The sequence below is a fragment of the Marmota monax genome, unplaced genomic scaffold (genome assembly GCF_021218885.2).
Source record: "Marmota monax isolate L192 unplaced genomic scaffold, Marmota_monax_Labrador192_F-V1.1 WCK01_AAM20220418_F8-fsc00028, whole genome shotgun sequence".
Taxonomy (NCBI): domain Eukaryota; kingdom Metazoa; phylum Chordata; class Mammalia; order Rodentia; family Sciuridae; genus Marmota; species Marmota monax.
This window is the reverse complement of record NW_026694779.1, coordinates 17,889,740-17,916,081: the sequence shown is the minus strand read 5'-3', so window position 1 is coordinate 17,916,081 and position 26,342 is coordinate 17,889,740. Positions and strand designations below refer to the sequence as shown.

The following is a 26,342-nucleotide window of genomic DNA, read 5'->3' as shown; positions in this document are numbered from 1 at the left end:
GGGGTGAGCTCCGAGTTGGGCTAAATAAAGGCAAGCTCTGAAAAACGGAGCTTGTCCAAGTGACGATCCCACAGGGGTGAGGCTCTGTGGGGCTCCACACCTGTTCTGTCTCCACAGGTACTTCTCACAGCTTCTGTGCTTGTGAAGATCACGTTTGGCAAGGCTATAGGAGAGCTGGGGAGGTACGGATGGGCATGGGAAAGAGAAGCCATAAAGCAGCTCGGACTGAGATTCAGCTGTTAGTTTTGTTGTGCTTTTTGTTTTTCATAAATCACCTAAGATCTGTTGCAAACCTTTGGTTAACATATGGAGCCCTAAAAAGTCATTTTTTGTGAACTCTTGCCAGTGTCTTTGCTGGTTTTATGGAGAAGCAGTGCAGAGGGAGTTTCCCTGTGCTGCATTCGGTAAAAGACCCCTGTTCTGGTGCCGCGAACCCACTCTGTTTATTTGCTCCCAGTAGTAGCGAGGACTCCCCGATGTATAAGCACCAGTGGAAACTGCTCTCCATACTTGATGCCCACGGGCCCTCCTTCATCTCTTTCCTTAAGGGTAACTATGAAAAGAAGGTAAATGCACTTCCTGTCCTGATACCAGAGCTCACGTGCTTGGCCACTGACCAGAGCCAGGGTGAAGCTGGTCAGCAGGAGTCCGAGCACTTCCAATGATTCCACCATCGCGCTTGGGCAGGCACCTTCAGAAAACTCTGAGGTGAGACTGTTCTGCATTTTCTCAAAAGAAGCACCAGGTCACACCTCAAGGGCAAAGTGAAGCACCAGGTCACACACCTCAGAGGGTAAAGTGAAGGACCAGGTCACACAACTCAGAGGGCAAAGTGAAGGACCAGGTCACACACCTCAGAGGGTAAAGTGAAGGACCAGGTCACACCTCAGAGGGTAAAGTGAAGGACCAGGTCACACACCTCAGAGGGTAAAGTGAAGGACCAGGTCACACCTCAGAGGGTAAAGTGAAGGACCAGGTCACACACCTCAGAGGGTAAAGTGAAGGACCAGGTCACACACCTCAGAGGGTAAAGTGAAGGACCAGGTCACACACCTCAGAGGGTAAAGTGAAGGACCAGGTCACACACCTCAGAGGGTAAAGTGAAGGACCAGGTCACACCTCAGAGGGTAAAGTGAAGGACCAGGTCACACACCTCAGAGGGTAAAGTGAAGGACCAGGTCACACACCTCAGAGGGCAAAGTGAAGGACCAGGTCACACACCTCAGAGGGTAAAGTGAAGGACCAGGTCACACCTCAGAGGGTAAAGTGAAGGACCAGGTCACACACCTCAGAGGGTAAAGTGAAGGACCAGGTCACACCTCAGAGGGTAAAGTGAAGGACCAGGTCACACACCTCAGAGGGTAAAGTGAAGCACCAGGTCACACACCTCAGAGGGTAAAGTGAAGGACCAGGTCACACACCTCAGAGGGTAAAGTGAAGCACCAGGTCACACACCTCAGAGGGTAAAGTGAAGGACCAGGTCACACACCTCAGAGGGTAAAGTGAAGCACCAGGTCACACACCTCAGAGGGTAAAGTGAAGGACCAGGTCACACACCTCAGAGGGTAAAGTGAAGCACCAGGTCACACACCTCAGAGGGTAAAGTGAAGCACCAGGTCACACACCTCAGAGGGTAAAGTGAAGGACCAGGTCACACACCTCAGAGGGTAAAGTGAAGGACCAGGTCACACACCTCCGAGGGTAAAGTGAAGGACCAGGTCACACCTCAGAGGGTAAAGTGAAGCACCAGGTCACACACCTCAGAGGGTAAAGTGAAGGACCAGATAACACACCTCAGAGGGTAAAGTGAAGCACCAGGTCACACACCTCAAGGGCAAAGTGAAGGACCAGGTCACACACCTCAGAGGGTAAAGTGAAGCACCAGGTCACACACCTCAGAGGGTAAAGTGAAGGACCACGTCACACACCTCAGAGGGTAAAGTGAAGCACCAGGTCACACACCTCAGAGGGCAAAGTGAAGGACCAGGTCACACACCTCAGAGGGTAAAGTGAAGCACCAGGTCACACACCTCAGAGGGTAAAGTGAAGGACCAGGTCACACACCTCAGTGGGCAAAGTGAAGGACCAGGTCACACACCTCAGAGGGTAAAGTGAAGCACCAGGTCACACACCTCAGAGGGTAAGTTGAAGGACCAGGTCACACACCTCAGAGGGCAAAGTGAAGGACCAGGTCACACACATAAGAGGGTAAAGTGAAGGACGAGGTCACACACCTCAGAGGGTAAAGTGAAGGACCAGGTCACACACCTTAGAGGGTAAAGTGAAGGACCAGGTCACACACCTCAGAGGGTAAAGTGAAGGACCAGGTCACACACCTCAGAGGGCAAAGTGAAGGACCAGGTCACACACCTCAGAAGGTAAAGTGAAGAACCAGGTCACACACCTCAGAGGGCAAAGTGAAGGACCAGGTCACACACCTCAGAGGGTAAAGTGAGGCACCAGGTCACACACCTCAGAGGGCAAAGTGAAGGAGCAGGTCACACCTCAGAGGGTAAGTTGAAGGACCAGGTCACACACCTCAGAGGGTAAAGTGAAGGACCAGGTCACACACCTCAGAGGGTAAAGTGAAGGACCAGGTCACACCTCAGAGGGTAAGTTGAAGGACCAGGTCACACACCTCAGAGGGTAAGTTGAAGGACCAGGTCACACACCTCAGAGGGTAAAGTGAAGGACCAGGTCACACACCTCAGAGGGCAAAGTGAAGCACCAGGTCACACACCTCAGAGGGCAAAGTGAAGCACCAGGTCACACACCTCAAGGGCAAAGTGAAGGACCAGGTCACACACCTCAGAGGGTAAAGTGAAGGACCAGGTCACACACCTCAGAGGGCAAAGTGAAGGACCAGGTCACACACCTCAGAGGGCAAAGTGAAGGACCAGGTCACACACCTCAGAGGGTAAAGTGAAGGACCAGGTCACACACCTCAGAGGGTAAAGTGAAGGACCAGGTCACACACCTCAGAGGGTAAAGTGAAGGACCAGGTCACACCTCAGAGGGCAAAGTGAAGGACCAGGTCACACACCTCAGAGGGCAAAGTGAAGGACCAGGTCACACCTCAGAGGGCAAAGTGAAGGACCAGGTCACACACCTCAGAGGGTAAAGTGAAGGACCAGGTCACACCTCAGAGGGTAAAGTGAAGGACCAGGTCACACACCTCAGAGGGCAAAGTGAAGGACCAGGTCACACAACTCAGAGGGTAAAGTGAAGGACCAGGTCACACCTCAGAGGGTAAAGTGAAGGACCAGGTCACACCTCAGAGGGTAAAGTGAAGCACCAGGTCACACACCTCAGAGGGTAAAGTGAAGGACCACGTCACACACCTCAGAGGGTAAAGTGAAGCACCAGGTCACACACCTCAGAGGGCAAAGTGAAGGACCAGGTCACACACCTCAGAGGGTAAAGTGAAGCACCAGGTCACACACCTCAGAGGGTAAGTTGAAGGACCAGGTCACACACCTCAGAGGGTAAAGTGAAGGACCAGGTCACACACCTCAGAGGGTAAAGTGAAGGACCAGGTCACACACCTCAGAGGGTAAAGTGAAGCACCAGGTCACAATTCAGAGGGTAAAGTGAAGGACCAGGTCACACACCTCAGAGGGTAAAGTGAAGGACCAGGTCACACCTCAGAGGGTAAAGTGAAGGACCAGGTCACACACCTCAGAGGGTAAAGTGAAGGACCAGGTCACACACCTCAGAGGGTAAAGTGAAGCACCAGGTCACACACCTCAGAGGGTAAAGTGAAGGACCAGGTCACACACCTCAGAGGGCAAAGTGAAGGAGCAGGTCACACCTCAGAGGGTAAGTTGAAGCACCAGGTCACACACCTCAGAGGGTAAAGTGAAGGACCAGGTCACACCTCAGAGGGTCAAGTGAAGGACCAGGTCACACACCTCAGAGGGCAAAGTGAAGCACCAGGTCACACACCTCAGAGGGTAAAGTGAAGGACCAGGTCACACCTCAGAGGGTAAAGTGAAGGACCAGGTCACACACCTCAGAGGGCAAAGTGAAGGAGCAGGTCACACCTCAGAGGGTAAGTTGAAGCACCAGGTCACACACCTCAGAGGGTAAAGTGAAGGACCAGGTCACACCTCAGAGGGTAAAGTGAAGGACCAGGTCACACACCTCAGAGGGTAAAGTGAAGGACCAGGTCACACCTCAGAGGGTAAAGTGAAGGACCAGGTCACACACCTCAGAGGGTAAAGTGAAGGAGCAGGTCACACCTCAGAGGGCAAAGTGAAGCACCAGGTCACACACCTCAGAGGGTAAAGTGAAGGACCAGGTCACACCTCAGAGGGCAAAGTGAAGGACCAGGTCACACACCTCAAGGGTAAAGTGAAGGACCAGGTCACACCTCAGAGGGTAAAGTGAAGGACCAGGTCACACACCTCAGAGGGCAAAGTGAAGGACCAGGTCACACACCTCAGAGGGTAAAGTGAAGCACCAGGTCACACACCTCAGAGGGCAAAGTGAAGGACCAGGTCACACACCTCAGAGGGTAAAGTGAAGGACCAGGTCACACACCTCAGAGGGTAAAGTGAAGGACCAGGTCACACCTCAGAGGGTAAGTTGAAGGACCAGGTCACATCACATAGGTTAAAGAGAAGCACTGGCTCACAGGCGTCAGAGGGAAAAGTGGTGCTTTTGCTTCTTCCTGTTTCAGGACATTCAGTGATTCAGCATTTTTCTTAAAATAGCAATGCATGGCCTAACATTTTGACTTCAGAGTAGTGCTGACAATAATATACCTAAGTATTTTTAAAGGCCATGTTGGACTCACAGAAATTAATTATATGAAAAGTTGTTGTAATGATTTAACAATGTTTTAACCCAAAGACATTTACAGGGTAGTATTTCCTGTGACTTAAGATAGTCGATCTTGTCATGAATTTGGAACAATGGGGATTTAGACACTATGGTTCTTATTGCATAAGATGTTCCCTATTTATAACCTAGGAACACAGGGAGCTGGTATGAGTTTCTAAATTAACCGTACGGAACAACTAGTTCAGACCATAGCAATTTACAATGTGATTATTCCCTCAAGGATGAGCTAATTTTTATCATTGCTCTCTGTTTTTTTTTAAGCATTTACAGAGAAAATTAATTAAATAAGTAAATTATCAGGGATAAAGTAGAAGCACATCTAAATCTTTAATACATTAATTTAAATTGTTATTTATCCATTGAATCAGGTCAGAAAGATTCCTCATTTAGAAACAATTTAATAACATGTATGCATTGAGATATCTGTGTTGTCACCCATTCATCAAATGATATTTAGTGTTAAACCATGTGCTAGAGGCTGGCAATATGTCAGCTCCCTTCCCACTCCATCCTCGCCATTCAGAAACAAACTGGACTCAAGCTGAGGGTGGGCTGGCAGGCCAGGGTGGGACACAGCCGGGACCTCCCTCCACAGGCAATGCCTATTCTTACTCAGAAACAGCTAGGGTGTGGGGGTTGAAAATCCTGAATAGTTTGTCCCTTCAAAAATAAAACAAAACCTTGAAAAGTATCTCTGACCGTGAGGTCGTCAAGTTTGCAATGTCTCTTTTGGTTCTGTGGTAACTTAGGAAACTGCCCGAGATCTAATCACGCTGAAGGATGGCAGACCAGACCTCCATGGCCCCACAAGTCTTGGATATTTTAATAACAGGTAAGGGAGGCTGAGGCTGAAATCTAAGGCCAACGACAGCAGCATGGACTGTGTCCGACCACGTGCCCAGCACTGCTATCAGAGCCAGGTATGAATGACCTTCGCTGCCCTTGTAGTAAGTACCATGATCCTCATAGACGTGTGGACACCAGGGCAGAGAGGACTCCGGCAACCTGTCCCTGGTCAGATAGCAGGGAAGTGTCAGAACCGGGGTTTGAGCCTGTCTGAGGGTGACTCAGTGTTTAGCTCCAGCTTCACCGCCCAGGAGCTGAGACTGCCGTGTGTCACCATGATCACGACAACTGGAACACAGTCTGGGTGAGGAAGCCCTGCTGACACTCGGGGACCACAGAATACTTCCGCAGGCTCCGGTCACGAGACCTGGAAGGCTCTCTCCTGACCTCACCCTGGAGCATCGTGGGCAGCTTGCGGGGAGGTGGCGGAGACCTGCCCCCGCTGGAGGGAGGAGGTGCAATGGCCTTGACGTGGGCACTTTTCTTATCTATTTGTAAAAGTTTCATTTTCTTAACAGTGCTGATTGCAAACACATTATATTTGCAGTCTAAAACTACTTTGGAAATATTTTAATTGTTAGGAATGTTTTCTTACAGAATCATACACAAAATGCATATTTCTAGTACATTACAACTTTGCACAGTGTCTTACAAATTCCTTGTACGTTCCTTGTAGAGCAGTGTATTCTAACAATAAAATTTACAATTTAATGTACATAGTAAAATATTATCCACTAAATGAAAATATTAATTTCTATTTTTCATGTGATATGCTGATCTTGCATGAACATGAAATCATAATTTCTGAAGAACTAAAAGATTTTTTTTTTTTTTTTGGTACTGGGGATTGTACAAACTGGGCCTTGTGCATTCGAGGCAAACACTCAACCAACTAAGCTATATCCCTGGTCCCCAGAAGAAGATTTAAAAAAAAAAAAAAGATATGTAGATGGTGGAATGAGATGGACTTCATTACCCTAGATACATGTATGAAGACATGAATGGTGTGACTCTACTTTGTGTTCCAGCAGAGAAATGAAAAATTGTACTACATTTGTGTACTATGAACTGAAATGCATTCTGCTGTCATGTATGACAAATTAGATCAAATAAATTAATTAAAGAAAAAAATATATGTAGAAATCTCATGTTTTCCCTTGAAATTATGTTTACTACCTTCCAAACTTCATTCCATAACTTATAGTAGTGAATATAGATTGTCTATTTGTCTTGGTATGGTTGAATTAGATTCTGGAATTTTCTTTTGCTTGTGCCTGCCTACAATTCTCTCCTACAATAGAGGGAAAGAGAAAGAAATAGAAATGAATGCTGAAGAGCTTTGTAATGTTTTGAACAACCAATAAAAAAAAATGGGGAAAAAAAAGAAATGAATGCTGACAACACACAAGGGGGCAAACACATAAATGTGAACAGATCAGAAAGATGACAAGTTTATTTTCTAAAAGTTATGTATATTTTAATCACTTCATTTTATACATATAAGGATGGCAATCTTCCAATATAAGGTTGGAATTAATTTGCTTTTGAAAAGTCAAAGTGCAGAAAAAGCCTCAGAATACTCCAAGACGTTCCCTTTCTGTACCCACAGGTATTTCATAGTGAAATATAACTACACCATTAGCGATTTCTAAAAACACATTCGTGTATTCAAAGCATTGCCATTCATATGGAAATGACATGTCATACAAACTTGAGATACAAAAGACACAGGGAACCCACTGTGGATCAGCGTTTCATTAGTAATTTCATAGTTTGCACTTATAAAAATATTTTTTTAGTTGTTGATGGACCTTTATTTTATTTATTTATTTATATGTGGTGCTAAGAATCAAGTCAAACCCAGTGCTTCACAAGTGCGAGGCAAGCACTTTACAACTCCAACCCCTAGTCTGCATTTTTATATAGCAAAATATCACATTCCAAATGATGTTATTGGAACTACATTGAATTGAAAGACATGCTACAGCACTCTCAAACCTGGGCTGGGATGCTGCTGAAGTTACATGGAGCAAATAATCCACCAGCCCTGCAGGAGCCGGGCAGGAAGCCCCCAGCCCCGCACTCCTGGCACACTAGAGTTGCCGGGGAGCTAGAAGGCTATCAGTAGAGCTAGACAGTGACCAGAAGATAAGCCCTGTTCTATAACCTTGCACAGAGAACGATTCTCGATCCCAGATGTTTCCAGTTCATAGGAAACCCTGGAATCCTCACCAATTTCAACTTTCAGTTTTCCATTCTTCCACGTGGCCAAGGATTCTAAATAGACTGCTTTCCATTCCAAGTGGTAACACAGTCTGATGCCTTTTCCAATGTGTATCTTGATTAGTTGGTCAGGAATATTTATCATATGAAATATATGAATATTTTCTTAGTATCCATGCTTTTTAAAATCTGCTCAATATCAAGAAGACAATGCTTTAAAAAAAACATGTGCATTATGTCATAAATAGTATCTGATTTATTTTATGAAATGTTGATGTAGGGCAGATGAGGCTGGACACCCCAGGAATTTTCAGGAAGAGGGTTTATTTATGCTCCATAGGGGTTCATGCCCCAAATCTCTGGACCCCAGGTCTGGAAATTCTTTGAGATTTATACTCAGTGGACGCTCCCATAACAGTGGGTGGGTACATAATAGTTACTCTTTGTCCCATAGTGTTAGGTTAGACAGAGGTTTCACACATTTTTACCAAGGAAGACAGAGATAGTAACTTGTGCACGGCAAGCTCTCTTGAGACAGAATCTTTCACACATTTGTCTGCAAACCTGGCATTGACAAGAAAGAGAAAGCTTCAAACCACAATGAGCTCTCTACAGAAATCCTGCTGACATTCTTTGTAAAAATCTTTTTGACTAGGAGAGAAGCTTATATGTTACAACTATAGTGGTGGTCTCTTTGGTGGGGGTACCTGGTGGCTGCATCAGTGTGACCACAACTTTTTAATCTAAAACCAATTTAAACTTGTTTTCTAGAACATAAATTGTCCAGCACAATTTAGATAATTTTAGACCTTCAACTGAGAACCATACTTGTGGCTGTAAATTCAAGAGTTTCTAGTTAGTTTTATTCCTTATAATGATTATCCTTAATGCTTTTCAAACTTCACATCATACACTCAATTTCCAGAAGAAGCTTAATCTATTAGCAGTACTTTGCATTGTGTTTTTACATCTGTTCTTTCAAAGAAGATTAAGAATTTCTTCTAATGTTTTTAGGTCTTAAAACACTGACACTGATTTCAGTAAATACTGTGAGGTTTGTCAGGAGCCTGATTTGTAAGTAAACATGGTGACTTTTTTGTATCTATAAAGCATAAACTTAAATTTACACATTTAAATGAGTTTGAAAAATAAAATTTCTGTTAAAACACTTTTGGAGGGTATAGAAGAAATTAAGTGGTTGCCTTGGAAGAGATGAACCAAGGAGGGTGGAAAGGAGAGTGTTTTACTTTTATATCTTTTCATACGATTTTAAGTTTTTACCAAGTGCATATATTTTATAAATGCCAACTAGAGTGATCTTCATGGTGTGATTACAATCTCTTCACTTTTTATTGTGCTTTTTTATATTTATATAAAGATGACTTTTGAAAAAACAAATTTTCATTGTGCTTCAGTTTTTCAAGTTTAAGTCCTTTGCTGCCACAAGTGGCCCATTCATTTCCCACAGAAACGCTGCCATTGCAAAAAGTAGAAATGTCAATCAGTGGAAGAGGAGATGGCAAAAAGAAAGCTTGAAGAGCAAAAGCAATACCAATAAGGATGTGAAGCACACCGGATTCTCCACTCGAGAGCACAAAGCCACAAATGCATGAAGACAACTTGTAGAAAAGTCAGCAGGATTTGAAAGAAGATCACAACAATGGCAGGTAGACTCTCTGGGCCAAACGATGGCAAAATGCCCCTCACTGCAGGCGCCCTGGACTCCGGCAATGCTCACCCCACCGGCCCCACCCCGACCCCGTGCACCAGCAGGGGCTGTGAGGTGCAGCTTTGGTCAGGATGGTGAGGGATCTATGCAGTTAGCCATCCACCTCCCCTCAGAATCCAGTTCCTGAGGCCCCACTTAGATAGACTCTGAAAGTCCCAGTCATGTGACATGAGCGTTGGCTCTGCATCAGCACAGCGCTTTATCTCTGAAGATTTCCTTGGAACACAGGTGTGTCATCTACGGTATTAGTGAAACATCACATTCTGAGTTGACAAAGGAAAAATGCTAATCTCAGCTCTTAAAGTCTAATTACATTCTCCAGGAACAAAGATCAAAGGAACCTAACCGTGTGTCCAGAATTAGACCCCAGCAGATATGTTCAATTAATTTTGACAACATTATGAAGGCATTTTAGTGGATCTCACCAAAATAAAACTGTCTGCTCTGGGAGAGACATTAAAATGACAAGCCACAGGCTGAGATGAAATATTTGCAAATCACACATATAATGAAAGTCCTAACAGAGGACTTGTATATATAAAGGACTTCAGAATATATATAAAGAACTTTCAAAACTCAACAAGAAGAAAACAAATCCAGTTTAAAATATAACATGGAGATTTAAATGGGCACTTCACCTTTGAAGATAGAGGGACAACAAACACAAGAGAAGGTGCTCAATATCCTCAGTAATCAGGGAAATGCAATCCAAAACACCATAAGATGCCACTATGTGCCCACTGAAATGGCTGGAAGAAGGAGCAAGACCACATGGGTTCCACCACATGCTCTCTGAGGGGCACTCACACTCCTCAGACGCTGTGAGGAAAGTGAAATTCTATAACAGCTCCACAAAATAAGTCGGGAGTTTCAAATAAAGCTAAAATGTTCCCTTAAGCCACACAGTCAGTAATTCCACTCCTAGCAGTTTACCTCCCCCAAATAAAACATGTTCACACAAAACCTGTTCATGAGAGTTTCTAGCAGCTCTATCAATGCACAGTCATCAAAAGCTGGAAGAATCATGTTATACTGTGTGCATATACTAGCATGTAACAATAATCCCACCACTGTGTACAACCATGGTGCACCCATAAAAGATGTGGAGGAAAAAGAAGTAATGCTGTTCTATGGTTATTCTAAACAAACAAAAAATTGGAAAGAGCTGAAAAGCCTTTCATGGGCAAACAGATAATTGAGGTGCTTCCACATAGGGGAACTCCACCACAGAGCAATAAGAAACAAGAAATATCCACACCCACCACAGCTGGGTGCATCTCAAGTGCATTGTGCTCTGTGAAAAAACATTCCCCAAGCCACATGACTCCATTCCAATGATATCCTGAAGGAGCAAAACTAAAAGGTTGACCCTTGCCAGGGGGCAAGTGTCAGTGATGGACAATACCTAGGAGCAAGGGGCAGGTTCCTGACTGGAGGTGTATGAATTGGTTGTATGAATTGGTTGTATGAATTGCTGCGTTTTTATAATTCAGAGCTTTCAAAAAGAGTAAAGTTTGCTGTATATGAATGTAACAATAAAATTTAAAGACAAATCAATGACAAAACAATGCAGTAGAAGGAAGTTATTTAACCACTGTATAGGAAATGATTTGGCACAAAGAGAAAAGATAAAATCTTATTGCTTTCCTATAAAGCACCAATTTAAAAAAACATTAAATAAATAGAAGGCAGAGCACAGAGAAAGGAGAACAGAGGGAAAGAGAAGGGGAGAGAAAGAGAAGTACTAGAGATTGGAATAGAGCAAGTTATTCTCCAAGCATGTACAGAAAATGACTCTGCTACTGACAAAAAATTTAAAATTTTTAATTAAAAAAAAAAAGACCAAATTTTAGCTGCAGTTATGTCACAAGAAGCATGACGAAGCAATTCATCACCCACACTGGTCACTTGAGGAAAAAATATTCCAAATATTTGGAATATTTGGGGTCTGTCCCAGGCACAGTGGGCTGTGTAGTCACCTCAACCTTAAGGGAAATTAGGAAAACACACGGGTTTCTTTATAACCACTGAGCTCTGTGGATATCAGTGTCATTTATGTGGAAACATTCAAGAGTGGTTGCAAGAATGAAGACTGCATTTGGAAAACTTCATGCAGGAGACATTTTGGAGTCTGAAGTCCTGCCAAGCGATCTGAACTACGGAATCGTATCCAATGTTTTAATGTAACAAATGTGTTGAAATGCCTCCTGGATCAATTAATGGAATGCTGGCAAGCGGACTGGACATCCTGAGGAAGAGAAGAGAAGCCCGGGGAAGCCCACAGCCAAAACCGGTCTTGACTGGGAAAAAAAAGTCCCCCAGAAGGGTGCAGACAAAAGCACAGCAGCTGAGCAGGAAAAGTGACGGTCAACAGCTGGATCCGTATGAAGTCCACAGAGCATCGTGTGTGCCAGGCACTAGAAAGTGGGCTCTCACCCACAGGGCACGCCTTGCTTTCCTGAAGCTGTAAAGGAGGCGGCTGTGATAGAGAATCAGCCCACTGGACCTCAGTGCAGAAGAGGAGCCGGCTAGGGCGAGCAACTTCTGTTGGGTCGGTCCTTCCACACCTGGAGCAGGCCCGTACCACCGCTGCCCGCAGCGCCCATGGGTGGAGAAAGAGCCCAGGAGCGGGCCCAGAGCTCACGGGCATGCGCCCTGTGCCAGGCAAGCCCGACTGGGTGACAGCTGTGCGTCAGGCCAGCAAGTGGGGGGCGGAAGTCAAGGTTAGCATAGAAAAGCCTGGAAAACCTTCCTGAAGAGATGACTGGGACAAAGAGAAGCCAGGGAGCTGGCCACAGGCAGTCTGTGAAGCACCCGCCAGGCCGGGGACCGCCTGTGCCCTCAAGTGGGAGCACCGTGCTGAAGTTCCCGGACTGGACCAGCACCAGCCTGGGCGGGGGAGCGGTTGGTCAAGGGCAGAGCAGAAGGCAGTTTGGCCAGAAAGACAGCAGGCCGCAGATCAGGAAGGGACTCTGGGACAGGTGCAAGGGACAAGGACAGCGGGCGGGCAGCACTGACTGCCTTTTGGAAAGGTCGCTGTGGCGGCCTAGTGGACCAGTGTGCCTGGGCGCGAGAGAAGCAGGGAGTGGAACCCTGCACAATGAGGGGGCCCCACAGCGCGGCGTGCAGAGGTGTGGGCACAGCCGACGGATTGCTACCATCAGAAGGGGCGCAGGAGACAGCGCAGCTGGGTATGACACCCTTGCTCTGGGCAGGGGAACAGAAGTTCTAGAACTGAAGAGAGGTAGGCCACAGGGGTGGGCGACGGGGAGGAAGCATGTAGTTTTGGACTGCCGGAATTCGCAAGGCTAAAGGCTAAAAGTACTGAACATTGGAGACTGCTATGTCAGTCCTCAGAATAGAGATGGCCTTTAAAGGCAGGAAATGCAAAAGGAAGGTGCAGATAAAGCAGAGAAGAGACCAAGGTCTGGGTCCTGGAGGACCCCCTGCAGAGCCGGGAAGGACCTGCGACCAGCAAGCGGCCCTCGGATGGAGAGCCAGGCTGGTTGCTGCCGAGTTCACAGTTCTGCTCTGCCAGGGGCTGGGTTCCCACATCCTCACACCAGCAGGCCCTCCTGTTCTGGGAAGACCAAGGAAGGGCGGCCACTGAGGAGGAGTGTGGCGGTGGCAGCTCACCTCAGCTGGGCGCCTGTGTATGCCAGGGGCTGAGCTCACAGGAGGCTGGAACTGTATCCCTTCATAAATGAGAAATATGTGGCTCAAAGGGATGTGTCATTTGCTTGGGGTCACACCAGGAGAACAAGGTGGAACTTTCAGAACTTCAATCATCTTGTTATGCTCGAATTCGGGACCCCCAAAGACCACCAGAGACCCAAGATCGATGCAAGCAGCAAAGAGGTGTTTATTGCGAGCTAGCTCGGTCCTCCGCATGCACACAGCAACTGGTGACGCTGAGAGGCCCCGAGCCCAGGGTTTGCAGCAGTTTTATACATTCTGTGGAGAGGGCAGGGACTTCACATACATCATAGCAAATCATCACACACCGCGGGAAAATCAAATAACAACTCTAAAACATGATTAGCACACTCACTGGCGGGAACAAGTTAGGCAGGGGTGATTGGTCAGTACAAAAGGGGGATTCATTTGAACTGATTGGTTTAAGCCAAGAGGGGTGTACGTGCTGAACTACATGGTTTCCCAACACGTTATCAACCACCATAAACCACTGGGAGGGTCATCCGGCATCCCAGGTATTTCCCCGTCTCATGCTGATTGGTGGTTGCTAGGGGGCTGCTATGGATCTCCACCTAGCCTGACTGAGTCAGGGACACCTGGCGCAGCAGATCTCTCCTGTTATTTGTAGATAAACAACTTAGCAGGGTGGGAATGTGCCTAGGAGTGCTCTGTGGGTTTTTTCCAGGACTAAGGTCGTGTCCCTTCCTTGGACAGGCTTTGCTCTGAGGTAGAGGCTGGTTTTCAATCTCAGCTATATAAGATACCAACTGTGTCCTACAAGGGTGTTCATTCTCTAACAGGTGAGGCTTCCTACAAATCCTGTGTGCTAGCCTTGAGCTCTCCCTCCCTCCCTCCCTCCCTCCAAACAAGACTTTTGGTTGCTTCAACTCTCGGCCCATGACTTGAATATGAATCTGTCTACTCCCAACCAGTTCAGCCACCATCATCTCTCACTGATCTCTCTGTCTTCTCCTCTCTTCCCTCCTCCCTCACCCTGTCCAGTCTGTCCACAGGCAATCAGAATGCTCTTTCTTAAACACAGATCCAACCATGTCACCCACCTGGACTGGAGCCTGCAGTGCCCCTGGGAATGAGCAGTGTGAACTCGTTTCCCCATCCAGGCTGAGATTGGCTCCTGTTGCACAGCTCTCTCTGCTTTCCTAGGACTGCCCTTTGGGGTAGACTGGTGCTGTTTACAAGCTGGCCCCTTCCCTCTCTCCACATCCCCTTGGACTAGCATAAATCCCTTTGAAGGTGCAACCATACTCCAAAGAATCCCCAGCACCCAGTGCAGGGTATGACACATGGATATCTGTGTAAGAAGAACAAGGCGCAGCTGCTGGTCAGACCCACAGTGCTGCTGGATGAGTGACAGTGGGTTTTGCTGAAGCACAAATAAATGAATGAGGAGTTGCTAGAACAAGCACCATTCACTAAAGCAGAGTCTTGGAGGTTAGCATAGAAAAGTTGGAATGCTTCCAATCAATGTCAAGGAGTGACAATCACCAGTGCCACCAGAAGATGAGGCTCAGGGCCTATGGCCACTGCAACTAATTAGCCACGTGACCTTGGGGAAGTAATATGGCTAATTGACTGGATCTAGGTTCCTTATCAGCAAAGAGGAAAGAGTATAATTCCCTTGGAATGAACTTTTCTAGGTTTAATTGATTAATGGAGGTGGAGCTAAATTATTGAGGGTATCAACAGTTTAATTCAGAAATATAAACCATAGCACAAATAATAAAAACAATAAGCAAAGCTGTGCTCACATGCAGTAAGTGCTGTTGAAATGCAAGACTGGGATGACAAGTGGCCTTTCCTCTGTACCCATGCTGACCCTGGCATCTCGGCCTAGGCAGGGTCGACAGGGTGCAGAGCATTTCACTGATGTGTTCCCATTGCTTACTTGTTGCCGATCACATTTGCTAACCTCCCACACTTGTTCATTGAAACTGCCCCGTGTCATAGCCAGAGTTTGTGACTTTTCTGTGAGTCTTCAGTGGCTCACTGATGCATAAACATGGCAACGGCCACATAGTGCTGTTTCAGAACGACCCTGGGGCGGGATCAGTAGCACCCGGGGGCGACCGCAGGATCTGGACCTGGCTATGTGGGGACAAGTGAATCTTCCACAGGAGGGTTTTGCCCAGGCAGTTGAAGGAGTGGGATTCAAAGCACAGAGATGACGTAAGCATTTCCTCTGATTTTACCATGCTGCATGGTGCTTACAGACTTGGAGGATGAACCCTCATGCCTGTTACTTTGTCGCTGCCCAAACAGGAAACACCTCCACCACGTTCCACATTTTCCCTCCGTCTTCTCTCTCATCCGTGGTCCCTTTTTCTGTTTCTTTCTTGCTCTTTTTTGGGGGTATAGTGATTGAACCCAGGGGCGCTTAATCACCGAGCCACATCCCCAGTCTTTTTTTATTTTTTATTTTGAGACAGGTCTTGCTAAGTTGCTTGGGGCTTGTTAAGTTGCTGAGGCTGACCCTGAACTTGTGATCCTCCTGCCTCAGCCTTCTGGGTTGCTGAGATAACACCACAATGCCAGGCCCACTGGTCTTTTGCTAACCCTAATTTTGTTTTGTTTTTCCAGAATGTTATACAGTATGCACTCTGGTTTTCTGGTTTTTCTCTCAACTATTTATGAATTTGGGGGTAAATAATGAGGTAAAATATTTGAAAAAGACACTAGGGTTTCATTTTTCTTTCATTTCATGTGGTATAACCTCAGCAATGTATTTATATCTCCCATATTTAAATGAGTCACTTACCAGCTAAAATTTATCAATTAACTATACAACAGATATCTTGATTGACAAGAGTCTGTTTCCCCAACATTAAGTTATGTTTTTCACTTTTCTGAGAAAAAACAGCAATGACTTTATGGGCACGGAACACACTCATGCTGTGACACAGGCCCAACACCCAAACAGCGGGTTTGGAGCCCACGGGCAGCTGCCTTCCGGTTGCCTCTCAGCCTGGTGGTTCTGACGGTGATGGGCACTCCTTGTGCCATGGACCCCTTCAGCACCTGAGTGCACACTTCCTGCTCAGCCTGCTCCTGGAGAACACCTGAAACCCTCACAGCCAAGAATCCTCGCCACCCTCACCATCAGCTTCCTGGTCACACCTCACTGGGGTGTATGAGGCTCATTTGTCCAGCTTGCCCTGTATTCTACTCCCGGCACTGTGATCATGCTTACTGTCCCGATGGCCAAACGTCCTCATGGGGTGATGGCTCACAGCGTCTTTCAGAGGCGCCCAGGATTGCTTTACGGTTTAAAGCTGCTCCCCTGTTCTGTGTTTCTATGGACCTAAGGAAATACGCTCTGAGTTGAGGTTTTCAGGAATGCACCTGAATACTGATTCAGTGAGCTGTGTGAGAGATTAAATATGCAAGTCACTTACACGCTCCTTTATGCAGGAGAGACACCTTCACATCTGGATCCCAGCAGTCCCCATTGATTAATATGCATGTAACCCAGAACTGCCCATTTCTAGGTAATAAGAATTTTAAATGGACTTGGCTTATTTTCAAGTAAATCTCTTGGTCTTGAGCACTGCAGTTAACTGTGGCAGGTTAGATGCTCAGTTCATGTTAAATTGATTCCCTAACCCCATGAAAGCAGCTTATTTTTATATTCTGCATTGTTCCTTTACTTTGGGGGAAACGACTATAGTTAACAGCAAACAATGGGCTTTATAATATAAAGAAACAATATGGCTGATTAGAATGTTTTACAGAGCGATTAAAAAAAAATAAAAGGCAGACAAATAACTCTGCCAAGCAGCAGCAGACAGCTCAGTGTAACTGGACGTCAGCAGCTGGCTGTCTTGCCCCGGGGATGGTTCCTCCTTTTCTGCAGAGTACTCACAGAATTTGAGTTGTCCGCATGGTCTTCACTAAGGCATTTGCAAAGGGCTGGAGGTAGGTACTGAGCAGGTGATGGGCCAAGGTGAAGAAACTGAGGGTCGGCATCCCAGTGTCCCATTCGAGACCTTCCCAGCAGATGGAATGAGTTGGAAGTAGGGTCTAATACACAGCTGCCCTTGGAATTCTGTGTCTGCAGATTCAACCAACCACAGGCTGAAAATACTTGGGGGGGCAAAACCCCTGTATCCATGCAGAACCTACACAGACTTTCTTCTCATTCATTCACTACACAGCACAGTGTAACAACTACTTACACTTTCTCTACCTTGTATTAGGCATCCTGAGTAGTCTAGAGACAATTTAAGGTAGACTGGAGGATGTGTGTAGGTCACATCCAACAGTGCACCATGTCCTGGGAGGGACTTGAGCATCCTTGGATTGGGGTACCCCGTGGGTCCTGGAACCGATCCCTGCAGTACTGAAGAGCAGTGTAGCTCACCTTCCTTGGCCGCCCTCTGCCACTAGGTTGCCACCATTCTTTCTGCTTTGGGGTGCTCGTTCTTGGGTCTGTAGATCATTTATTCCATCCATGTTTTAGTTGCTGTTTAACAGGTTTCCAGGGAGAGAACCTCCATAAATTAACTACCACACAACTCTGAAGAGATGAAATCGAAACTGGCTGACTCTACTTGCCATGTCTACAAAACAAAACAACGCAAGAATTGCCTAACAGCGAAGGCGGCCTGTCTAGGATGGTCCTCCAGAAGCATGATTGTCACGGGCATTTTATTTTATTTTTTAAAATATTCTTTTTGTACCTCAGAAACAGAAAAAAGCAGAACTTGATTTAAACACATGTGCACCTGTGGGTTTGTAAAATGCTATGTTTGGGTCCTCAATGTCCCCGAAAGGCCCACCTGCCACAGGCCTTCTCCTCAGCCTGGTGCTGCTGGGAGGTGTGGGATTGCTAGAAGGTGGAGCCTAGCGGAGAGAGGGAGGTCATGGGCGTGCCCTGGAGGGGGATATGGAAACCGGGGCCCTCCTCTTCACCTCTTTATGCTCCTGGCTGCCGTGAGGTGAGCCTCTACTGCCATGTGCTCCTTCCAGCATGTGCTGCCTCACACAGCCCCAAAAGCAAGAGAGCCCACCAGCCACAGTCTGAAGCCTTCAAAGCTGTGAGCCAAAATAGACCTTTCTTCTTTTTAAGATGATTATCTCAGGTGTTTCTTACAGTAATGGAAAGGTGACTCTCATACGAGTTCTTTTCATATGTCAAGCATTAGATACTTAATTTCACTTGCATAATTTAATCTTGAAAACCACCTTGAGATATGAAGTACAGTTTATATTTTACATGTGAAGAAAGCCAAACTTCTGAAAGGTTTGACAGAGTGGGTGGCTGATCAAACTTCACTTCTTCCTGTTCCCCTCAATCTTGCCACAAAGGTGTCTTTCATCTCTCCCTCCACATCTCACCTTCTGTGCACTTAAGTGTGCTTTCATGCTTCTGAACTCAGGCTACTGTTCATGGGGAAGGCACATTAATGAAGAAAGTCACTCAAAGTTAGTCCCCAAATAAGGAGCCTTGTTAAAGAATATGATGAATTCAATGAAACACTGTGAACAGTTGGTTCAATTTTCTAGTTTTCTGTTGCTATGTCATTTTGCATGATTCTGCCAAGATCTCTTGGTCATTGTTGTCACAGCACCTCAGCCACCCACTTACAAACACTCTGACTGCCAGCAAACCGTTTCCATTCTTACTGTAAATTCAGACCTGCTCTTCTCAGGTCACCACCTCCTTTTCTTTCAATTCTCTCCATCCTTCCAATAACTCAGTGCTTTGTCTATACTGAGAGCTACGATCCTTTCTGGTTCCCTTCCTGGCCACCTTCCATCTGAATTTCTTCCATGTTTCATGGTCCATCTTAGAATTTATTTCTCTTCAATCACTACCTTGCTAATCTTTTTTTTTTTTTTTTTTGGTGGTGCTGGGGATTGAACCCAGGGCCTTGTGCATGCAAGGCAAGCACTCTACCAACTGAGCTATATCCCCAGCCCCCCACTACCTTGCTAATCTTAACCTTCTTGCTTGTTGACTTGAACTTGTCTTACACTAAACTGAGCCAAATTCTACCCATGTAGATGGGTCCCAGGGCTCACCCTTTCTGCCCTGAGACCTCTGAGCAGGGCTGGATATATCCCTGCAGACTAGAGCCGATGTGTATTTTGGGGCACTGAAACGCTTGTGCATTTTCTCTAACAATTCTATTTTCAGTCTTCATTTTAGTCCATTCATGCCCATTTTACACAGGAATTAGGTAAATATTCTTCATTTTTGTCAAACCTTCAATTCCCCATCTCATCATCCTCTTCATAGAACAAAATAGAAGCAATCAGAAAAATTGCTTCAACTTCCTTGCTCCAAACCAAACACTTTCTCTTCCTTCTTGCAAGGTCTTAGATGGGTTTCCTTAAGCCAAATCCTGAGGTACTGTACCTCAGGTACTGTACCTGGCTGCTCATCATTCACCAAGATGTGCATGCCCCATGGTGGACTGAGGGAACAGGGAGCTGTGCAGGCAGGGTGGAAGGCAGATGCAGATGACCCTCCACTCTGTGGTCCACCACTTCCTGGAGGCGCGGACTCACCCCCAGCAGCCCGAACAGGAAGCAGGTGCAGGTGCTTCCCAAGTGCAGGGGCTGCTCCTGCGATCCTCCCACTTCCCTATGGTGTGGACGCCGCCTGCAAACAGCACCTGAGATGCGGGGCTGTGACCTCCTCCCACTTCCCTATGGTGTGGACGCCGTGCGCAAACAGCACCTGAGATGCGGGGCTGTGACCTCGGACTGGCGCTTGCTGGGTGGCACTGGTGATGCTAGGTGGTGACACTGACCGCAGCTCCGCAGTCAACAGCTGGTCCACAGCGCTGTGCTGCCTCGCTGGGACTCTGGTGGATTCAGGTTCTGCAGCCACTTCAGCTTCCTGTGGTCCTACCCCAAGTCAAGGAGCACCAGTGTTCTGAGGTCCAGGGGAGTGAGGCCCAGAAAGGGAGTCGGCGGTGCCTGGGCCTCATCTCTTGCTCCATTGGCCAGGGAGTGCTCTCCTTCAGACCTCTCCCTCGTGGCACTGGGTACCTTTTAATGCTTTTCAAAATCTTTTCTGTCTTTTCCTTTGGATTCTCTCCTTTGGAATTCTATCTACACACATATCTGGTTGCTTGAAGACCCCTACAGTTCAGTGGTCCCTGTGATCTCCTGTGGTTGTTTCCTGTTCCCTGTGGTTTGCGTTTACTAATCTTTCCTTCTACAGTGTGTATTCAGTACTTACATCCCCATACACTGTATCTTTCATCTCAGACTTGAATTTTCATGCCCATAAGTTTCATTTGGATCTTCTATGTCTTTCATGTCACTACTTAACATATTTGGTTTTTCTTCTTGCTTCTTGAATATATGGTATAGTTAAAAACTGTTTTAAGTTACTTGCCTAGTTATTATATCATTCTGATAATTGCTAGATGAGTTTTGATTTTTTTCCTCATTAGGTGTCACATTTACCTGCTGTTCAGAGATTTTATTTTACTTACTTTTTTTAGTACCTGGGATTGAACCCAGGGGCACTTAATCACTGAATCACATCCCTAGCCCTTTTTACTTTTTATTTTGAGACAAGATTTCAGCCTTACTAAGTTGCTGATGCTGGCCTTAAATTTGCAATCCTCCTGCATCTCAGAGTTGTTGGGATTACAAGGATGTGTCACTCAGCCTGGCAGAAAGCTTGGTAATTTTTTGATTGGATGCCCAATATGGTATTTTAGCCCATGGAGTGCTGGATTTATTTTTATATAATTATTTTCCTACCTTGATTTAAGACACATTAAGTTGCTTTGAAAAAGTGTGATTCTTTCAGGTCTTGCTTTCAAGTTTGCTAGGGAAGACCAAAGCAGTGTCTGATTTCCTAGCAACAAGGCTCCTCTCCAGACAGTCACACAGGATGCTCTCGATCTCCTAGCAACAGAGGGTCCTCTCCAGGCAGTCACAATGCTCAATCTCCTAGCAACAGAAGACCCACTTCCCTCAGTCATATGTGCTCAATCTCCTAGTCATCAACATGCTCAGTCTCCTAGCAACAGGCTGTGACAACACATATGAGATGCAGCCCACCAAGATGCTCAGCTGGAAGGACATCCAGTATTTCATTCGGGGCTGGTCAAGTAGGCAGCCTGTTTCGGGCTATCAAGATTCAAGTTTCCAGATTCCCAGAAGTAAAGCAAGCATTCAGTAACAAACCTCATTGTTTGTCCAAGTAGTTCAGGCACAGGGACACAATGAGCCTTTCTTGTCAGAGTGGTTGACACCCTCTTGACATCCAAGGGCCACGCAGTTCTTTTCAAGGACAAGTAAATGTTCTTAGACCTGCTGTAACAACTCTTTGCACAAGGCCTTTTGTGGCCTTCTGTGTATGTGTCCAGAGCAGACTGCACCTCTGTCAACCTACGATTCAACTGCATTCCCACAGACCCGTGAGAAAAGAAGAAGATGATTTTGTTCATATTGTGTCTCCTGCATCTAACATAAAACTTGGCATTAAGGTCATCGACAATACTTGCTAAATAAAGAAAAGTGTTAATATTATGAGAAAACACAGTACTCAGGGATCTATAAAGAAAAATCTGTCTAAACCTAAAAATCATGAGTCTTTTTTTCTTGTACAAAAGTGACAAAAGTAAAAATGTTACCACACAAAGTTATGCACATGGTTAAGTGATAACTATTGTGCATGGCTGACAAAAAAATGTCAATTACATGTCTGAGCGATCTAGTAATGTGTGTCAAGTTTTAAAAAATTCATAAAAATATTTAAAAAATTCCACTCACTGTAATTATCATAAAAATGAATTGAGATAAAAAGTAAAAGAAAAGTATCAACTGCAGCACTATTTATAATAGCCAATATTTGTAAATATAATCAATATTCAATGATAGGGGAAGTTTAAATCAATGAGATATAAATACAGTGAGATATTCAGTCAATGGTAGATTGCTTTCAATAAATACTTCATAACATGGAAAACACAGTGTTAGACCCAGAGTATCTGAAAGTTAATTCACTTTGATCTTAATTCTTTATATATATATATATATATATATTTATGTGTGCATGTATCTATATATCATATATCCTATGTCACATATGTAAATCATATATCAACTTTTGCATACAGGTTTATTTTTGTTTTGTTTTTTAAATGAGAAATTGTCATTTTTTATAGTTTTATTTTGTTTATTTTTATATGGTGCTGAGGATTGAACCCAGGGCCTCAAACGTGCTAGGCAAGTGCTCTACCACTGAGCCTCAACCTCAGCCTCATAGGTTTGTTTTTAAATGTATATTTTTAAGTATATGACAAATTTGGGGAATATATATATATATATATATATATATATATATATACATACACACACAAACACACACTATAATACTAGTCATATTTGAAGCATTTGGTCATGGAGATGATAATGCTTTCTTTTTATTTTTGGATGTTTTGTGAAATGGGCGTGTGATTAAGTTGTGTGAAATGAGGTCATGTTGCCATCATGTGTGCACATATTAGCCACGTGTACGGGGGACCTGTGTTTTCTTGCTTGTATCATCATTTCATCACTGGACAGTAGCTGTTGTTGGGAGAGGATCTTATGAAGCACCTTAGTGAAGATGAAGTACACTTGTCCTCAGGAGGGGACCAGTTCTTACCAGAGACGTTTGGGGAACTCATCAGTCTGAGTTTTTACTTACAGTTATACTTTAGAAAGTGCAATTGTTTCATTTCAGCAGTTAAGTACTTTGCTATCTATGCTTTTTACTTTCTAATATTTTAAGATTTATGTCTATTTCTAAAGCTTAGCTATTGAAGTATTCACTAGACATTTTATATTATGTGTGAAATTTTGATTTCTCTATACTTCATATCTTAAATTTGAAAGTATTTACTTTCAAAATATGAGTGAAATGTGAACTTACCAAAGGTTAATTAAATTTCCTCTATCTGGAAATATCAATATTGTGATGATTTACATAGGATTAAAGGTATTCTGGGCACAGAGGGATTTGAAGCTAGTTCCAAATCCCTGGTAAGGAAGTCTATATCATTTGATGACAAAGGATGTATTAAAAAGAACCATTCCCAGCAAGCTGGACTCTTTTCACTGTCTCCTCTGTCCGTTTTCTCTGATGACCTTTGTGTCCACTCAAACTGCCTGGACAGTGGGCGCTCTGAACAGTCCCATTGGGAAGCTGAATCTTCACTCCAGGAAGGTTTGTCTCAGTCTTGGTTGGGTTCCTCCTAAGGGAATCCCAGGCTGAGGGTTTGGGTGCAAGTAGGGTACTCAAGAGACCTGGGCAGGGCACCTGAGCTGGGGAGACGTGAATGCTGCAGTGGGGTTCCTGATCCAGCCAGCCTAGGGCATGCAGAGACGCCCTAAGGGACATGCCTCTGGAAGGTGCCACTCAGGACAGGGAAGCAAGTTGGCAGGCCATGCATTGGGTCGCACCTGCCATTGCTTGAGGCTCATCCCAGTGGTACTGATTTTCAGCCATCCCCAGGAACTGTGGCACATGCCCAACCACAAACAGAGGTGGGTGTTCCAGGCAGAGTTGTTGTAGGAGACCCCAGGAAGGAGGAAGGCGGTGCCCATGTGCTTGTGTGGAGCAAGACGTGCTGTGGGCAAAAGAGAGCTGTGGCTTCTTTTCTTTTTACAGTTTTCATACCCCACCTACATACACACCTGCAACCCCAGTACTGAGGACTGAACCCAGGGCTGTGTGCACGCCAGGCACCCCACTGAGGTGCACCCCAACCCTCTTTTGACTCTAGTCTCAGCATCAAGGTACCCTGTGACATTGAGCCTGCTATGGAAGCCCCCAACCTCCACTCTGTCATCCAGATGAGGGCCCTCAGAGGGTCTGAGAAGCAGCAGAAGGGTCACAGGTGTCCCCTCAGTGCAGTGCTGGGCTCTATTTTCTATTCACTGGGCAGTTTTACCGTTCTGTAGGAGTAGAGGTCAACTAAGGTACTTTTGTTCTACACGGACACACATAATTCCTTTCAGGTAGACAAAGCACTGGGAGTGTACCGCTTTCCTGGACATTATCTCATCTTGTATCTGACCCAGAAATCTCACCCTCACTGCCTGTGGGCTCCTGCAACTGGTGTTCTTTAACCTGCTGGAGGCGTCCAAACAGTCCTCTCATCAGGGAATGGAGCATTTGCCATTCACTTGTATTCATCTGAGGTTTTCTGCCTTTCTACTTTCAGACATCTAGCTTTTCCTTCTAAACCTCCAGAGCCACCATGTATGACCGCTGGTGCTCCCTGGGTGGGGCACACTCCCACATCCCTACGGCTGCCCAGGAACCTCCTGGCTCTTAGGAGTGAAGTGGTCCGACTGCTCTTGCAAATGATCCACAGCACCTCCAACCCCCTTTGTTTCTGGAACAGAAAATTGTGTGAACAAAGATACCCAAGGACAAACTGGTTATTTAGTTCGAGCTGTGCCAGACACCAATGCTGTTTGGGTAGAACAGCAAGAGGAGTGAAGCTTGATCAGAAAGAATAGGTACACTGGAGAGAGGAGGCGTGGCCAGGACAGGGAAGGCAGGGCCAGGAGAGAGGGGGCATGTCCAAGAGAGGGGAGGCATGGCCAGGAGAGGGGAGGTGGAGCTGAGAGACGGGAGGTGTGGCTGGGAGAGAGGAGGAAGGGCCAGGAGATGGAAGGCGGGGCCATGAGAGGGAAGGCGGGGCCAGGAGAGGGAAGGCGGGGCCAGGAGAGGGAAGGCGGGGCCAGGAGAGGGAAGGAGGGACCAGGAGAGGGAAGGAGGGACCAGGAGAGGAGAGACAGGGCCAGGAGAGGGAAGGAGGGACCAGGAGACGGAAGGAGGGACCAGGAGACGGAAGGAGGGACCAGGAGAGGGAAGACAGAGCCAGGAGAGAGAGGGCCTGGAGTGGGGAGGCGGGGCCAGGAGAGATAGGGCCTGGAGTGGGGAGGCGGGGCCAGGAGTGGGGAGGCGGGGCCAGGAGAGGGAAGGAGGGGCCAGGAGAGGGAAGGCGGGGCCAGGAGAGGGAAGACAGAGCCAGGAGAGATAGGGCCTGGAGTGGGGAGGCGGGGCCAGGAGAGGGAAGGCGGGGCCAGGAGAGGGAAGGCAGGGCCAGGAGAGAGGGGGCATGTCCAAGAGAGGGGAGGCATGGCCAGGAGAGGGGAGGTGGAGCTGAGAGACGGGAGGTGTGGCTGGGAGAGAGGAGGAAGGGCCAGGAGATGGAAGGCGGGGCCATGAGAGGGAAGGCGGGGCCAGGAGAGGGAAGGCGGGGCCAGGAGAGGGAAGGAGGGACCAGGAGAGGGAAGGAGGGACCAGGAGAGGAGAGACAGGGCCAGGAGAGGGAAGGAGGGACCAGGAGACGGAAGGAGGGACCAGGAGACGGAAGGAGGGACCAGGAGACGGAAGGAGGGACCAGGAGAGGGAAGACAGAGCCAGGAGAGAGAGGGCCTGGAGTGGGGAGGCGGGGCCAGGAGAGATAGGGCCTGGAGTGGGGAGGCGGGGCCAGGAGTGGGGAGGCGGGGCCAGGAGAGGGAAGGAGGGGCCAGGAGAGGGAAGGCGGGGCCAGGAGAGGGAAGACAGGGCCAGGAGAGGGAAGACAGAGCCAGGAGAGATAGGGCCTGGAGTGGGGAGGCGGGGCCAGGAGAGGGAAGGCGGGGCCTGGAGAGGGAAGGCGGGGCCCAAGAGGGAAGACAGGGCCAGGAGAGATGGGGCCTGGAGTGGGGAGGTGGGGCCAGGAGGGGGAAGGTGGGGCCTGGAGAGAAGAGGCGGGGCCAGAAGAGGGGAGGCAGGATGGGGGGCGGTGTGGCCAGGAGGGGAGGCCTGGAAGTGCCCTGAAAGCCTGTGGGCACCGGGAAGCTGAAGGCCGACTGACTAGCGGCCACTCTGCGTGGTTGTTTGGGGAACACATCGGGCTTTCTCTGTAGGGTCCCAGGTTGGAAGTAGGGTGGGGGGAGCAAAACGTGAGGAGAGGAATGCTATGTCCTGGAGGTTTGTCCCATCTGAACCTCATGCTCAAATGTAATCCCC

At 46.8% G+C, this 26,342-nt stretch overlaps 1 long non-coding RNA gene and 1 other non-coding gene across 2 annotated transcripts in view; both read right to left on the bottom strand.

Annotated features, from left to right (window-relative positions):
• The window catches only part of LOC131423452 (uncharacterized), a 114,855-nt gene that overhangs the window by 9,170 nt on the left and 79,343 nt on the right, over window positions 1-26,342 (bottom strand). The gene's annotated exons all lie outside the window — the stretch shown is intronic.
• On the bottom strand, window positions 19,202-19,274 carry Trnaa-ugc (transfer RNA alanine (anticodon UGC)). Its single transcript has one exon. It is a non-coding gene; the product is annotated as a tRNA-Ala (tRNA).